Genomic DNA, 16,860 nt, shown 5'->3' with positions numbered 1-16,860 from the left:
TTTGTTTAAAGAGTTTAGTATCTTCTGAGCAAAAATCTAGTGAAGAGGGAAAGTGATGTCCATGATTTGGCTGTGTGGACTGCACTGGCTAATGTGTCCATGATTTGGCTGTGTGGACTGCACAGGCTAATGTGTCCATGATTTGGCTGTGTGGACTGCACAGGCTAATGTGTCCATGACTTGGCTGTGTGGACTGCACAGGCTAATGTGTCCATGATTTAGCTGTGTGGACTGCACAGGCTAATGTGTCCATGACTTGGCTGTGTGGACTGCACAGGCTAATGTGTCCATGATTTAGCTGTGTGGACTGCACAGGCTAATGTGTCCATGATTTGGCTGTGTGGACTGCAACGGCTAATGTGTCCATGATTTGGCTGTGTGGACTGCACAGGCTAATGTGTCCATGATTTGGCTGTGTGGACTGCACAGGCTAATGTGTCCATGATTTGGCTGTGTGGACTGCACCGGCTAATGTGTCCATGATTTGGCTGTGTGGACTGCACAGGCTAATGTGTCCATGATTTGGCTGTGTGGACTGCACAGGCTAATTAGTCCATGATTTGGCTGTGGTGACTGCACAGGCTAATGTGTCCATGATTTGGCTGTGTGGACTGCACAGGCTAATGTGTCCATGATTTGGCTGTGTGGACTGCACAGGCTAATGTGTCCATGATTTGGCTGTGTGGACTGCACAGGCTAATCTGGGATGACACTTTATGCACATACATTAAACCCCCATAACGCATGATTTGTGTAAAGTCTGCTTCACTGCATGACTCTGTTGTCTTTTGGCATCAGGAATACTCTTATGATGAACCACAGATGTACTTTAACCCTTTGCCTGCTGGGAAATTTGTCATCTGCAAAAATGTTGTCTGCTGAATTTCTAAAATTAGCATTTTCTTTGATTTTTTTCAAAGAATACTATCAGAATAGCAAACAGTTTGGATCCTAATGAGACGCCACGTTCTGTGGCGTCTCATCTGGATCCAAACTGTTTGCAAAGGCCTTCAAAATTCGGTTCCAGCACTGAAAGAGTTAACCCTTTACCACTTAGATACATATTTTGACGCAAGTGTAGTGCCTTAGAAAGTTAAATTTAATAAAAGACCTTTATTACTAAATTCAAGCTTCAAAGGTTTCATTTCCAACCTTAAGTTACTGATGAGCAGCTCACAGCATAAAACCTGAACATACTGCGAGTTGCTCACAGGCTGTTCTGGTTTGATGCTGTTTACACGTGGCCATTTTCACTTTGCTTCCGAGCCGGAAAGGGTTATGTTTTAGGGTGGTGTGGTGGTCGAGTGGTAACACTCTGGTCTACCATTCCAGAGGTCCCCGGTTCAAATCCCGGCCGGGGCACTGGAAATTTCAGAAATGCTTCAAGTTTTTCCCACCCAACTAGATATGTACTGGTATGAAACCCAGGTAATTCTCGCGTGTATCGGTGCTATACACTGAGCACGTAAAAGAACCAACGTATCTATTCCCAAAGAGCTAGGGTATCGCACCCGTATTCCTTGTATCCCAATACTGTCTCTTCTGCTTGCTGTTTCTTCAGCAAAAACCAAAGGACCCCATTGGAAATAAGTGCTTGCATTTTCATGGGTTATCCTTGACCGCAAGGTCAAAATAAATACATACATATGTCTTATAACCCACCCAACTCTGGTCTTCTTCTAAAAATTATTTCTTTAGCGAATACCAGATCAGCCAGGATAAAAGGAAATAGGGGCAGGTCAGTTCATAAAGTAGTCTTGAAGATCGGTGGATGAACTGTAAATAAATTCAGGTTAAGACACACGCAAATCTGCTCCACTTCTCAGGTCAACATGAGATTGTTTAGAACTTGCTTACGTCAGATTGCTGAACTTCATTTTATGTTTGGCCTTTAATTGGTACATCATACAAAGTACACACATGATAAATCTTAAAGTTATGATGGGTATTTACTATCTAGGTCTCTCTATCAGTGAAATTGTCACCGATTTGACCCAGGTATTCAAGGATTTATTCTTATACCTTAAGATATCGGCACAAACTGCAAGAACAAATTTAAGATTTTTGCAAATGTATTTCAATAACTTGAGATATTTGCAGAAATAAAGTTCTTAACAGTGTGATTACATTCTGTCCAGCCCGTGTGTAAACCCCTGAAAACACCGTTGAATCTGCACCCTGTCTATAGTTCATATCTAATACAGAGGATAATAATATTTCAAGATTGCATAAGTCCTGCTGGACTAGTGCCATTCAATGTTCAGTCCTCCATCAAATATGTGTGAAAAAAAAGATTGCAAAGTACACATGTGATAAATCTCAAAGTTACAATGAGTTAACCCTTTCAGTGGGGGAACCGAATTTTGAAGGCCTTTGCAAACTGTTTGAATCCAGATGAGACGCCACAAAACGTGGCGTCTCATCTGGATCCAAACTGTTTGCTATTCTGATAGTATTCTTTGAACTTTGAGTTTAAAGGTAAAAAATGGCCATAAATGAGCTTGTCCGGGCCATAACTTTGTCATTTATTGTGAGATTTTAAAATCATTTGGCAGATTTGTTCACCATCATTGGACGGTGTTTTGCGCAAAAATATAACGTCAATATCTCCAAGGTCAAGGTCACACTTTGAGTTCAAAGGTTAAAAAAGGCCATTAATGATAATGGCAAAATAATTCTTAAAAATCGCCATAAAGTAGCTTCTCTTGTATTGTGAAGACAGCATGCAAAATAGGCTGTGCCAATGCAGCACGTGGGGGTATACGTCACGTCTGTGACAAAGCTCTAGTTATTTTCTGATATAACTGGAATTTGCTGCTAGTCTGTGATCTGTTAAAAAATATGCATATAATGTACTTGTTAAATTCATCTGAATGAAAATAAATAAAAGTAGCAAATTGTATTTTTGTACGTAAAGGATTATACATTATAGTTTAAGTATGTCAAGTAATTGTAATAAACATGTGAATAATCAAATATGAAAGAATAAAATTCACTGAAATGCATTTTTTAATGATTAAATAAAAGTAATAATCTTTGAACCAATATAGGAAATACGCACACTGAAAAAATATTTGCACTTTAAGAAGATTGCTTTATTAACTCTTCCAGTAATTCTAAGTTTTTGTGCAATGGGGGTTTGTATTGTAGAGCATTAATATTTGACCATGCAGTGTTCATGTCAATGCTGATAAGATTGTAACATAAAACATCTTTGTGCTAGCCAGCAATATTTATTTAGCCAGGTTCATTGTAATTGGCAACGAACAGTGATTATAATGCCATGCTGCATTTCATATAAATGTTTGGAAACTGATGAAAATCAAAAATCAAACACACCATGTTTTACTCATTGATTATAAATCACTTTCAATGATTTATTCTCGGACATTGTTTGTACTAAATAGGCTTTGATATTTATTGAGGTTTTTGAGTACAATTTGGTGATGTAAAAGGTATTTAAAGTTTGAACAAATATCATGTGATGCTTTAGAATTTTTGTTTGTGAGGTATGTGTCAGATAGCAGTAAAAGTACACGGATATTTGTTTATGTACATGTAGATGATTGTATTTGACAACATTTGTAATCAAAGTGCTGAAGACATTGCATTAATGTTTGCTAGTTTGATAACTGCTTAATAGAGCTAAGTGTTTACTCATTTAGAAGTGAATTTTTGAGGTAAGAATATAACTTTCAGTTATTTTTCAATTAAATAAAAATAATTTATAACAACTGCAAAGATGTATATCTTTAATAATTTTCATGATGGTGGGGCCACAGCATGATGAGATGATGTGTCACACGCAAGAACAAGGTCTTTAGGTCCAAGGTCAAAGTAACAATTCCTGGTCAATTGTCAAGTTTAAAAAAAATCAATTCTTAACAGTCTTCATGGAGCATAATTTTAATGGATTTTCATACTACTTGACAGAATTAACCCTTTACCACTTAGATACATATTTTGACGCATTTGTAGTACCTTAGAAAGTTAAATTTAATTAAATACTTTTCTTACTAGATTTAAGCTTTAAATGCTTCATTTCAAACCCTAAGACACTGATGAGAAGCAAACAGCATAACACCTGAACAGACTGCGAGTTACTCGCAGGCTGTTCTGGTTTTATTCTGTTTGCACATAGCCATTTTCAATTTGCTTCTGAGTGGGAAAGGGTTATCAGCATGTCACCCACAAGAACAAATTGAAGTGCCTTGGTTCAAGGTCATGGTCACAAGGCAAGGTCAAAGTTCACAACAGTCTTGAGGACAGCTAGAATTGTCAAATAATGTACAGAAATGATACCAACAGTACAGCATTAGTGATGGACTGATTAATCATTTTGTCATTACAGTAATGACAAACAGAGCCATGATTTTCCACGCAATGACAATTAAAAAAAAGTTGCCAACAAATATTTTGCATTGTTTTGAAAATTTCTTCTATCATTTAAAATATGTAGATTTTTGCATTTCTCAATAACTTAATGATTTTTTTACCTTGAACATATTTTGTACATAATCAATCAGAGGTTTTTATCTGATTTTGGGGAAAGGGTCTGGCCTTTTTTAGAGGAAAAAAAGCGGGCGAAATGCCGGATTTTGGGGGAAAAAATCACGCGAAACGCCGGATTTTGGGGAAAATAAGGAAAGGTTAAATAATCAATTTAACATATTTTACTGTTTTTAAACAAATTCAAGGCAACAGATAATTTAATTATGCAATATGTTATATTTTCTGCACTGGATCAGGTTAACTTATGTATTTACAGTTTTAAAAAAATAAAAAAATTGGGGGGGGGGGGGGGGGGGAAGAAATCTGGGGGAAAATTTACCTGCTGAGGGGGGAAAAAAATCTGAGGGAAAAGGGCCGTTTTTCGGCAGGTCAAAAAGAAGGAAAAATACCGTCAATTAAATATTAATTTTTATTATTTTATATAATATACAGTATTATTGTTATGATACAAAATTCATTTTTGCTAGTATTGCTAACTTATACTTCATTATATTTTAATAATGTTATATATATTGTGCGCATAAATTATCATTAGCGCTCTGGTATCTTCAATATCAAAATGTGTTATCATGCAGGGGGTCTTACTTCATAACTAATAAGTATGATGTTTTAATGATGACACATGTCACCAACAAAGCACTTTAATGTCTGGAGAGTGGGTGTTTTACAAACCACAGATGTACATGTATATGCACAACTTAATAAATATTTTGTAATATTTATGCTGGAGGTGAAAAATCCATTATTTCTGTTTGTTTTAACAACACCCATAATTAGTTTTTACTATTTAAAAAAATTATATAAACAAGAATAAGCGCACATTTCAAGTTGTAAATATATTGGCTTGAAATATTTACACTGAATACTTAAAATTAATATATTTTTTCATGATGAGTTTATTAATCGGTCACTTATTTGATTATTTCTGATTAATCAACAAATATTTTGAGCACTGATTGCAACCAGTAGCTTTCATTGAGTGGCACATAAAATAACCAGGTTCTTGAGGTTAAAGATTACAAGGGAAGTATATAAAGTTTGTTAAATATTCACCTAAAAAAACACATTGTCGGTTTATCTTTGTGATAGGGGCACTTAGTTTTCCACATATGTTCCATGTATTTATCTATTGTTTTATTTGAATTGGTAGAAAATACTTAATTATCCCCAACCATAGGCAGAGGGATATTGTTTTGGCGTTGTCCGTCCTTCCGTCCGTCTTTCAGTCCGTCTTTCCGTCCTTTCGTCGTCCGTCGGGCACTTTTGTGTCCGGAGCCATATCTTGGAAGTGCTTTGGAGGATTTCAATGAAACTTGGTATGAGTATATATATGGATAAGAGGATGAGGCACCCCTAATGGCATTGTACACCATTGGATAATAAAGGAGTTATGGCGCTTTGTATCTTGAAAAAAGGCTTTTTTGAGTGTCAAATATAACACTTTTGTGTCCAGAAGCATGTTGGCACGGGATATCAATTCAACGAATTTGCTTGTTTCCTTCTAATTGTACAAGAATATTTTACAAAATAATAACTTACATTTAATTTTAATTAAATGCAGTAATGTTCCTAAAATTGCCTAGTTGTCTTTATTTGTTCCCCTTCAAGGAACTTGTTGATTTTCTTCATGTTTCCTAGGAGCAAACCCAACTTATAAAAGAAAACAAGCCCACAATTTGGGTCATATTTCCGCTTTCCTGCAAGCACCCATGTTTGGTCTGTGGTCACCATACCAGATATGTTGGGTTTCCTCTGGGTACTCCATTTACCCCTCCCCCAAACACCAAAGACCACTCCAAATTTAACAAATCTTTCAATAACAACTAAATACATTGTAGCTGGATATTGGAGCTATAGAACAGTCTTTACAAATAACTTTTTGGAGCAGTGGACATTCAGACCAGTAAGAGTAATAAAATCACTGGACGGAATTACTTTTTACTGGACCGATACAGTTATGGGATTTTGATAACCAATCTGTTCTATATCTATATCTACTATTATGATATCACATTTTACTGCAGATAACAACTTGTTTATTGACATGACCTTATGAAATAAATATTAAACAAATGTAGAATGTTCAGTAGTTAATATTCTCTACAAAATGGATTTGAACTTATCTGTGCCCTTGACCAGAGAAGAATCATCATTACTGGACTGATTTCTGCAAGTATCACAATACATTTTACTGCCGTCATATTTCAGCCATTAGAACTGTTTGAGACACGATTCTTGAAACGTACGTCTTCTCTTTTTCTCGTATTCATGTTTTGGGTTGGTTGCAGGTTCTTTTCTCTTCACTCCTGGCTTTTAAGCGCCATCAAAATGTCTAAAAAAGTTCATCGTTCAATGAAAAGTTTACCAAGTCATTGTAACGAAAGAAAAAAACAACGTGCGCAACGGTTATGCCTAAATTGTTTACCATCCGACGTTGTCGTCAGTATGGCACCGAAAAGCACGGTGTTTAAATTGGGAAAGTTTTGAATTTTGTTTACGGGTCAAACGACTTTCACAATAAAATGTTCAATGTATCATAAATTAATGAATACAGATAAGATAAATATTTTAAATGTGGCATTTATTAAAGGCATTACAAAACAAACACATGTTATTCAGTTCATTTAACCTTTTAATTCGAAAACGACAAGAGCGTTTGATATGAATGAGACGTCATTGCGCAAATCCGATGCGCGCTAGTCATAAACATCTGGAAAGTTTACTTTCAGTTTAGAGCTGCCATGATCAGTTACTTTTTCGTGTTTTATTTTTATTGTTTTCTTTGTATTTCATTACTGAATTTGAACATTTCATTACTTAGTTTGGACATTCCTTTACATCCAAAATTGACTGGACCATCGGACCAGTCATCTGTAATTTTCTACTGGACTGTTGGTAATTTTGGTGGACCTGGTCTTTGGTCCAGTGGCTAAATTCAAACACTGTAGAATCAACATTTGTCCAAATTTTCGTGGGTCAGTAAGTGAATGAGTGCTGGGACACACTCCGGGTCATCACATTATGCAACCTCAGGCACCATCTCACTCATTAAGGTCTAATTAATACATTATTTAAGTGTAATACACAGTGGCATGTAATTGTCTTATGGAGCAAAGATGTCATAGGACATGTACATGTATAATTTACCCCATCTTATTGCAATGTTTAAGCTTCATAGATAATACCAAACTTATGCCTTTTCCCATTACTTCACCCAGAATATAATGCCAACCAAATGTTATCAGGTTAATTATAGGAGAAGATAGTTTGGTCGCTAAATACTTATGTAAGGACTCAAAAATAGTTTGGTTGCTAGATGTTTATATAAGGACTCCTTGCAGGCCACTGTTTGTCTTAGCTACCAATGATAACTTGTGGAAATACATATTTACAAGTACTCAAAAGTATTAACATAATAATGTCTTCACACAAGTTCATAATTTATTAAGCTTTTAATTATGCCCCTCCTCATGAGTTGTAGGCCTTAAAGGGGCCTTTTCACAGATTTTGGCGTAATTGAAGTTTGTCGTTAAATGCTTTATATTGATAAATGTAAACATTGTATCTTAAAAGCTCCAGTGAAAAATCAAGAATAAAATTTTAAAAAAGGAAAAAAAAGTAGCTGGTACCAGGGCTCGAACCAGTGACCCCCGGAGTCCTGGAGTTAGTCTGAAGTAAAAACACATTAGCCCTCTCGGCTATTCTGCCGGGTATACACAGTATAAGTATTTTATACCTTATATAAGCAATCTTCGTAGTTTTGTAAATTTAAATGACAACAACAGAACTCTCCAAATTATTCAATCGTTTCGCGTTGCAACGCTTTATAATTTTTATTATACGCCCGTCTATGACGGGACGTATTATGGTATACCCCGCGTCTGTCCGTCCGTCCGTCCGTCTGTCCGTCCGTCCGTCTGTCCGTCCGTCCGTCCGTCTGTTAATGTCGTACGCTACGTCAAATATCCTTTGACAGATTTTCTTCAAATTTTAACACAATCTTAATATTGATAAACCCTGATCCCCTTTCGTTTTTGACGGAATTCTGAATTGTCGTTCCAGAGTTATGGGACTTTGTTCGTCAAAATTTCGTGATTTCATTGAATGTCCTACTGTAGCTCAAATATCCTTCGATGGATTTTTTTTTTTTTTTTTTTGTATCCCTGAAAAATTGAACAAGGTGAGCTTTTTTCTATTCCGATTGTACACTACCACTTACCCATCTACATTTCTCTTTTATTATTGGTCAAAATATCTATAACAGGTTTACTTCAACTCCATATCCTCTAAAGAAATGCATACATATACTCAAAAAAGGATATGGTATGAATGTCAAGGAGACGGCGCTCCATGCTCATGTACTTATAAAATAAACCATGTATTCAAATACAAATAAACTGAAGTAAAAAAATGATTCAAAGGGTTATTTATTACCTTACTACTTCATTGGCGAACGACGGGCGTATCATGCGCTCATGGCGCAGCTCCTCAGTTAGGTTTTCAAATCGTCAAAAGATACATATAATGGCTATATTGGACTATGGTAAATTTTCAGTAATACTGTTTCCTCACAAATATCATAACTAAAACGAAAATTTGCGAATCTGAAACAACTTTTTTCAATTTTGTCAATTTACCAAACCGTGAAAAGATCCCTTTAAATATTGCATTCATCCGTTCGTCTGTACATACATCCCAAAGCTTTTGTTTTGAAGTCCTGTTTAACCCTTTACCACTGAGATATGTATTTTGATGCATTTGTGGTCCCTTAAAAAGTTAAATATAATTAAATTCAAATGTTTAAGGCATCATTTCCAACCCTTAGATACTGATGAGCAGTTAAAACAGCATAAAACCTGAACAGGCTGTGAGTTACTCGCAGGTTGTTCTGGTTTTATGCTGTTTGCCCTTAGCCATTTTCACTTTGCCTATAACTGCTTGGTGAACTTTGCAAAAACTGTCATACATGTCACAGCTGAATTATCTTTATGCGGTGATGAGCGTTCATTGACTGCAACTTTTTTTGGCTGAGCTCTTGCCTTATGTCTTTTTGTCTACTGTAAAATATACAGTGGATTTTTCTGTGTCCAAACATTTGCTTAGGGGACCGGATGTCTGTGACACATTTCTAGTTTATTTCGGAACTTCTTAAGGCCGATGTTTTCATTTGGTCAATGCAATGTCTTTCGTAACATTAACAAACACATTGTTAGATCTGTCAATAAGTATTTCATGCATAAATGGATATTGTTAAATCCTGTCGCTCCAGAGATTATTGTAAGTGCAACTATTATTCATGATTAGATAGTGCATTATTAAGGGCATTGACCATCAGATTTTGTTGCATAATAGTCTAACCCAACAATCTGAAATTTTTAAACCTGAACAAAGCAAAGCCAATAGTGCAAAATTGTGAGATATAAACAAAGCCGAGTCATCACAGTCCACTGTGAAGTAAGTGGTTACCCTTAGGGGAACATTTTATAGAGGTAAGGCTTTAGGGCTCATGCATGCAGCCTGTCTGTCATTTGATTGTTAAACCAGTTTATAGCTGCTCGTTATTTTAAATTGAAAGTGAATCTAGTAAATAAATAGTTCTGGTTTGTTTTGTGTGGTGTGCATTGTTCTCAAAATTATTGAATCAAGTGAAATGTGAATACTTGTAACATTTGACATGGGGTAAGAATTTAGGTTTTTTCACTGAAATTTAAATATCTTTTGATAATCTTGTATGAATGGATTGCATTCATATCAGCATTCAATACTTCTTAAAACTAAATTTAAATGTTTGTAATATTATTTTGTTTTCAAAATATCTCAATAAGTCAAATAAGGGAGAGATATGTTGTACCGCCATACTGTCCTTTCATATGTCTGTCTTTGTGTCAATGACAGGAGCTGGCAAGACTAAATTGTCTCACCAGTATGTGATTATGAGCCTCAGTAGCTCAGTGGATAAGGGGTTTGTGTTGAAATCCAATGGTCCCGGGTTCGATCCTGGGTCGGGGCACATACATGCCAGTCATGTTTCAGCGGAATGCTGACTGACTGATAAAGGCTTAGCTTCGCATTAAGACGTTATTTGTATGACCTCTACCAGTAAAATTGTGACATTAAGCATCAACTTTATTATTTTTTTATTTTTTTATTATTGTTTTGATAAATAAATTTGAATAATAGGTGGTAAAACTTACATATATCAGAAAAATTAAATATAAGTGAAATGGATATTTTAACTTTAAAACTTTTTTTTTCTAGAAGAATTATCTCTGTTTTTAAACATTTATGGAATAGATGTAATTTGGAACTCAGCAGTCGACTAACGGCTATTTACAAACAACTTTTTACTGGAACATGAACTTGTGTCACATTTTTATTTGCATTTTGACAAAAGATTGCAAGTCAAACTGATTTGGATGATAACATTTATCGGTGGATTTATTACAGTTATATTTGTACTCAGCGCCCTCACACTACTTTGGGGGAAGGGGTCCGCAGCCCTTAGGAGGGGGAATTTTTGCGGCGTTTCCCTTTTTGGGGGATTTTTTTTACTTACTCTCTCATTATTACATTTGTACATGTTTGTACTATATTCATTGCATTTTTCATAATTTAGTATGTTTGCAATGATTGAATTGAAATAGAATTGAGATATAATAATCATGAGACACGTCTTTCTATTAAAAAAAAAATAAATAAATTTTTTATTTTATTTTTTTTGGGGGGGGGGGGGGGGATTTTTTCCTCCCAAAAGGGGAAAAAAGTATACTTTTCAGGTGGGGGAGTGCCGCGGAATCTCGGCGGCAGATTTAATAGATTGAGGGCCCTTATACTGGATGTTACTGAGCAGAATAACAGATGTTAACTGAGTTCATAGTAACAACTATTGCTAGCAAAGTTAAATTGTTGACCAAATATTTTTTTTAAGTTTACCCGAACATGCTCAACTTGATATTACATAAATTAAAATGTTTGATCTTAACCCATTTATGCCTAGTGGACTCTCCCATCCTTCTAAATTAGATCAGTTTACAGGGTTTTTTTTGGCCCGATTTTATAGCCGAAATTCGGCTATGTTCCCAATCCCAAAAAGTATACTTTTTTCCCAAAATGTGGCAAAAAATTCCCAATTTCCAAAAAAAAAAAAAAAAAAAAAAAAAAAAATTTTTTTTTTTTTTTTTTTAGAAAGAAGTCTTATGTGTATTTGATCTCAATTGTAATTCAATTACATCTAACAAAGTATTATATGATTTTTTTCTTTTAATTTGAATGATTGTAAAGAGTTATATCAAATTTAGTATTTCCCTAATCAGTGGACTTTTCGTGTGGAAAAAAAGGCTAATGAATTTATTTTCCCAATTTCATGAAAATACCGATAAAATTCCCAATTCCAAAGCCATGGGCTATCTTCCCAAAAAGTGGAAAAAAAACCCTGGTTTATTTCCAAAATTAGGGATGTGTAGTATATTTATTTCAATATTAAGAATATTTCTTACAGAAATTCCTTTAAGCAAACAGCGCAGACCCTGATGAGACGTCTCATCTGGGTCTACGTTGTTTGCCAAGGCCTTTTTTCTAGACCAAACAGGCTAATCTGGGACGACACTTTTCGACTAAACTTGTTTTTTGGTTATAAGAGATTTTCTATAAACGAAAAATCTCATCAAAGTGGAAAGTGTCGTCCCTGATTAGCCTGGTCAAACTGCACAGGCTAATCTGGAACGATACTTTACGCACATGCATTAAACCCCTTTTTCAGAGAGCACAGCCCATCTATATATGATTTATATATGAAAAGAAAACTTATGTAAAATTTGACTACACAGAAGTTGTAAAATTCCTGAACACTTACATAGTTATATTTAGTTACATTTGAAGGTGACATTTTTGGACAGGGCAAGTGAACTTTTAGAGCACTTGTCAGATTGGCAAAATTGATTTAACCCATTTATGCCAAGTTGACTCTCCCATCCTCTAAATTGGATCAATTCATTTCTAAAATAAGGGATGTGTAGTATATTTATTTCTATATTTCGAATATTTCTTACAGAAATTCCTTTAAGCAAACAGCGCAGACCCTGATGAGACGCCGCATCATGCGGCGTCTCATCTGGGTCGACGCTGTTTGCCAAGGCCTTTTTTCTCGAGGCTGGGCATAAATGGGTTAACGTCAAGCCCTTGAACAGTTAAATTCCCTGAAATCTCATGTTCGCCTTTGGCCCTCCTTGTTTATCATTATACTGTACATGTATTCTTTTTTTTGAGATCTAAACAAACCCAAAGAACATACAGTTTTGTTGTAAGATCAATTTAAATGATGCATTTGTCTAGTATTTATTTCAAATTAATCATGCATACAACTCTGTTTTCCTATTTGTTACTGTTAATTAATTGGCAATTAAATAGAAAAAGCCTTAACAGCTTTAACATCATCAAATGTTTCTGCAGTACAAGATTTGTGTGTTGATAATTAATGGTTGAAAGATGTCATTTCCTGTTTTCCTAATTTCATAAGTATTGTTTTATTAGAGCTTAGCTGTTGAACTGTCAATACATGGCACAACACTTTTAGATCAATTTCAGTGATTTTGTAATGTGAAAGAAGTTTATGATAGCAAATAGGATACTAACTTTTCAAACATATATCTGGAGTAAAAATATTATTGCAGTACAAAAAATAAATTCAAGTGGTAAACGAATTACAAGTTATAAGATGATGAAACAATCCCATGTATTGTAATAACAATTATTAATATTAAAGTATAATGATATTTTATTACTAATTACATAACTCCTAAACTGAATTCAGCAAATATTAACCCATTTATGCATTGCAAGGACATTGCAAACAGCGTAGACCCAGATGAGATGCCGCATAATGCGGCGTCTCATCTGGGTCTGCGCTGTTTGCTTAAATGAATTACGTTATGAAATATTCTAAATATAGAAATAAATATACTTGACACCCCTAATTTTGGAAATAAAGTGATCCAATTTAGAAGGATGGGAGAGTCCACTGGGCATAAATGGGTTAAAATTACATTTTATATTTCCAGATCTGAAGCCTGCACAACTTTTATCCATTGAAGAAGCCCAAATGCATACCCATCCGTTTTGTGACCTCAACTACAGTGGTTACACTCAACCCCTCACGTAACTATAGCAGCCATGGAGCTGGGATAGCGCATTGCAACTGTCCCATCGGAGGCTTGTTCGGTTTTGTGCAAATATAGTGACAGTCGTGAAAATAAGAACTTTAATTTCGTACTGTTTAACAGTAAATCAACAGACTTTAAAAACTGCAGAAAGCTTGGTTTTTGTGCTTAAGTAATTTCTTGTAGATCTTCTTGAACCGGATTTGAAAATCGGTAAATACTGTGACGTTTGTTTGAAAGAGTGAAGTTTTTGTATAAACATTCAAAAGCAATTTTGTTTTTCTTTTGGCAGTTTTGTGTAAAAGGTTGCACAGCATTAGATTCATCACCCCATTGGCAACAACTGTTAGTTGCAGCAAATTTGTCTTTGAAGACAAAGTGATTGATAGTATTTGATTGTGGAAGAAGTTTTATGAAGTGGCCTAAGACAAGATCCACAAAACTGTGCACACTTACCCAAAGAACAAACATCTGTGATATGTCATTATTTATTTGCTCAATCTGACAGTGGCGTGAATAGGCAAGAGGCAAATATTTGCCAATGCCTATATCTCTCTGTTGTGAATAACACAGTCATCATTTTTGTGTGACTTCAGCAGACAGACCAGAACTCTTAACGGGGGATAAGCCCTTAAACTTGGTTCTTCTTGTAAGTATTTTCATCATCCCTTAAAGTGATAAGTCTTTAAAATGGTTCAGTTTGTAATTATTTTTTATCATTTAAAGGGATAAACTTTTAAAAGATGGTACAGGCTGTTAGCATTCAATCATTTAACCCTTTACCACTTAGATACATATTTAACCCTTTACCACTTTGTTACATATTAAACCCTTTACCACTTAGATACGTATTTAACCCTTTACCACTTAGATACGTATTTAATCCTTAACCACTAAGATACTTATTTAACCCTTTACCACTTTGATATGTATTAAACCCTTTACCACTTAGATACATATTTAACCCTTTACCACTTTGATACGTATTTAACCCTTTTTCACTAAGATACATATTGACCACTTTACCACTTATATACGTATTTAACCCTTTACCACTTAGGTACATATTTAACCCTTTACCACTTATATACGTATTTAACCCTTTACCACTAAGATACTTATTAACCAGGTTTTCCGAAGGAAAAAACTTGTTATTAGATTGGCGAATGCGGGCGGGCTGGCTGGCTGGCTGGCGGGCTGGCTGGCGGACTGGCGGGCGGGCGGAACAAGCTTGTCCGGGCCATAACTATGTCGTTCATTGTCATATTTTAAAATCATTTGGCACATTTGTTCACCATCATTGGATGGTGTGTCGCGCGAAATAATTACGTCGATATCTCCAAGGTCAAGGTCACACTTTGAGTTCAAATGTCAAAATTGGCAATAAATGAGCTTGTCTGGGCCATAACTATGTCATTCATTGTGAGATTTTACAATTATTTGGCACATTTGTTCACCATCATGGGACGGTGTGTCGCACGAAAGAATCACGTCAATATCTCCAATGTCAAGGTCACCACAACTTAAAATAGATTTATTTTGAAACAAACTTACAAAGGGGGTTAATTTTGTTTGTTCATTTCAAAAGTTCAGTTTGAGTTGTCTCCCTTAATCAGATTTTTTTTCACAATGAAAACCTGGTTTTGTGACAATTTTGTCCCTTGTTTAACCCTTTACCACTAAGATGCGTAATCAACCCTTTACCACTAAGATGCGTATTTTACCCTTTTTCACTTAGATACATATTTTACCCTTTACCACTTATATACGTATTTAACCCTTTACCACTTAGATACGTATTTAACCCTTTACCACTAAGATACTTATTTAACCCTTTACCACTTAGATACGTATTAAACCCTTTACAACTTAGATACATATTTAACCCTTTACCACTTTGATATGAATTTAACCCTTTACCACTTATATACGTATTTAACCCTTTACCACTAAGATACGTATTAAACCCTTAACCACTAAGATACATATTTAACCCTTTACCACTTAGATACGTATTTAACCCTTTACCACTAAGATACATATTTAACCCTTTACCACTTAGATACATATTTAACCCTTTACTACTTAGATACGTATTTAACCCTTTACCACTAAGATACATATTTAACCCTTTACCACTTAGATACATATTTAACCCTTTACCACTTAGATACATATTTAACCCTTTACCACTTAGATACTTATTTAACCCTTTACCACTGTGATACATATTAAACCCTTTACAACTTTGTTACGTATTTAAACCTTACCACTTAAATAGGTATTTAACCCTAAATTACCACTTAAAATATGTTTTAACCCTTTGCCACTTAGATACTTATTTAACCCTTTACCACTTATGTATGTATTTAACCATTGACCACTTAGATACGTATTTAATTAACCCTTTACCACTTAGATACGTTTTTTCACGCATTTGTAGTTCCTTAGAAAGTTATATTTAATTTAAGACCTTTCTTACTAGATTCAAGTTGTTAAGGCTTCATTTCCAACCCAAAGATACTGATGAGCAGCAAACAACATAAAAACCTGAACTGACTGTTATTTGCAGGCGGTTCTGGTTTTATTCTGTCTGCACATAGCATTTTCAATTTTCCTCTGAGTGGGAAAGGTTTAAAATGATAAGTATTAATAATTGTAATACTGCTTGCAAGTATTTTCATCTCTTAAAGTTATAGGCCTTTTAAACAGTATTGCTTGTATTTCATCACTTATAGTGATAAGTCTTTATAATTGGTTTTGCATGTAAATATTTTAATCACTTAAACTTTGAATATATAATATTCACGATCATTTTAGGGTGATCTCTTCTTTACACTATGTACACAAGGTCGTGAATAATAAATCAGAAATATGTTTGACTTTTTAACTGGTAAATTATTTAAATTTTTAATCTAAAATGTTTACAATTTAAATAGGACCGTTGTCATTTCAGTTTGCCATGTGTACATATCGTAATACAATCCAAAACTCCACTCACAAATTAAGATAAAGAAGCAAACATGCCACTTAAAAAGCAAACGCTTCACAGACTTTTTTATGTGATGCATTATTTCCATTACAAAAATGTTTTCACATGTAAATGCAAACTTATCTAATTAATTTTCAGTCTCTTCTTTATAAATATTAATTTTGTTTGTGAAGTAATTACATTGGTGCAGAATGCTCTCAC

The 16,860-nt window shown here is 34.7% G+C and overlaps 1 protein-coding gene across 3 annotated transcripts in view; it reads left to right on the top strand.

The window, feature by feature from the left end:
- LOC127847525 (anion exchange protein 2-like) overlaps positions 1-16,860 on the top strand; it is a 317,475-nt gene that overhangs the window by 181,828 nt on the left and 118,787 nt on the right. For 2 of the 3 annotated variants that reach the window (XM_052379532.1, XM_052379531.1), the window contains exon 2: positions 13,569-14,316. The exons of the other annotated variant lie outside the window; for it this stretch is intronic. The gene's annotated coding sequence lies outside the window, so the exon portion shown is untranslated. The remainder of the gene's footprint in view (positions 1-13,568; positions 14,317-16,860) is intronic. 3 annotated transcript variants of the gene reach the window in all.

Source organism: Dreissena polymorpha, chromosome 10 (assembly GCF_020536995.1).
Source record: "Dreissena polymorpha isolate Duluth1 chromosome 10, UMN_Dpol_1.0, whole genome shotgun sequence".
NCBI classification, from domain to species: Eukaryota; Metazoa; Mollusca; class Bivalvia; order Myida; family Dreissenidae; genus Dreissena; species Dreissena polymorpha.
This window is presented reverse-complemented; position numbering and strand designations above follow the sequence as displayed.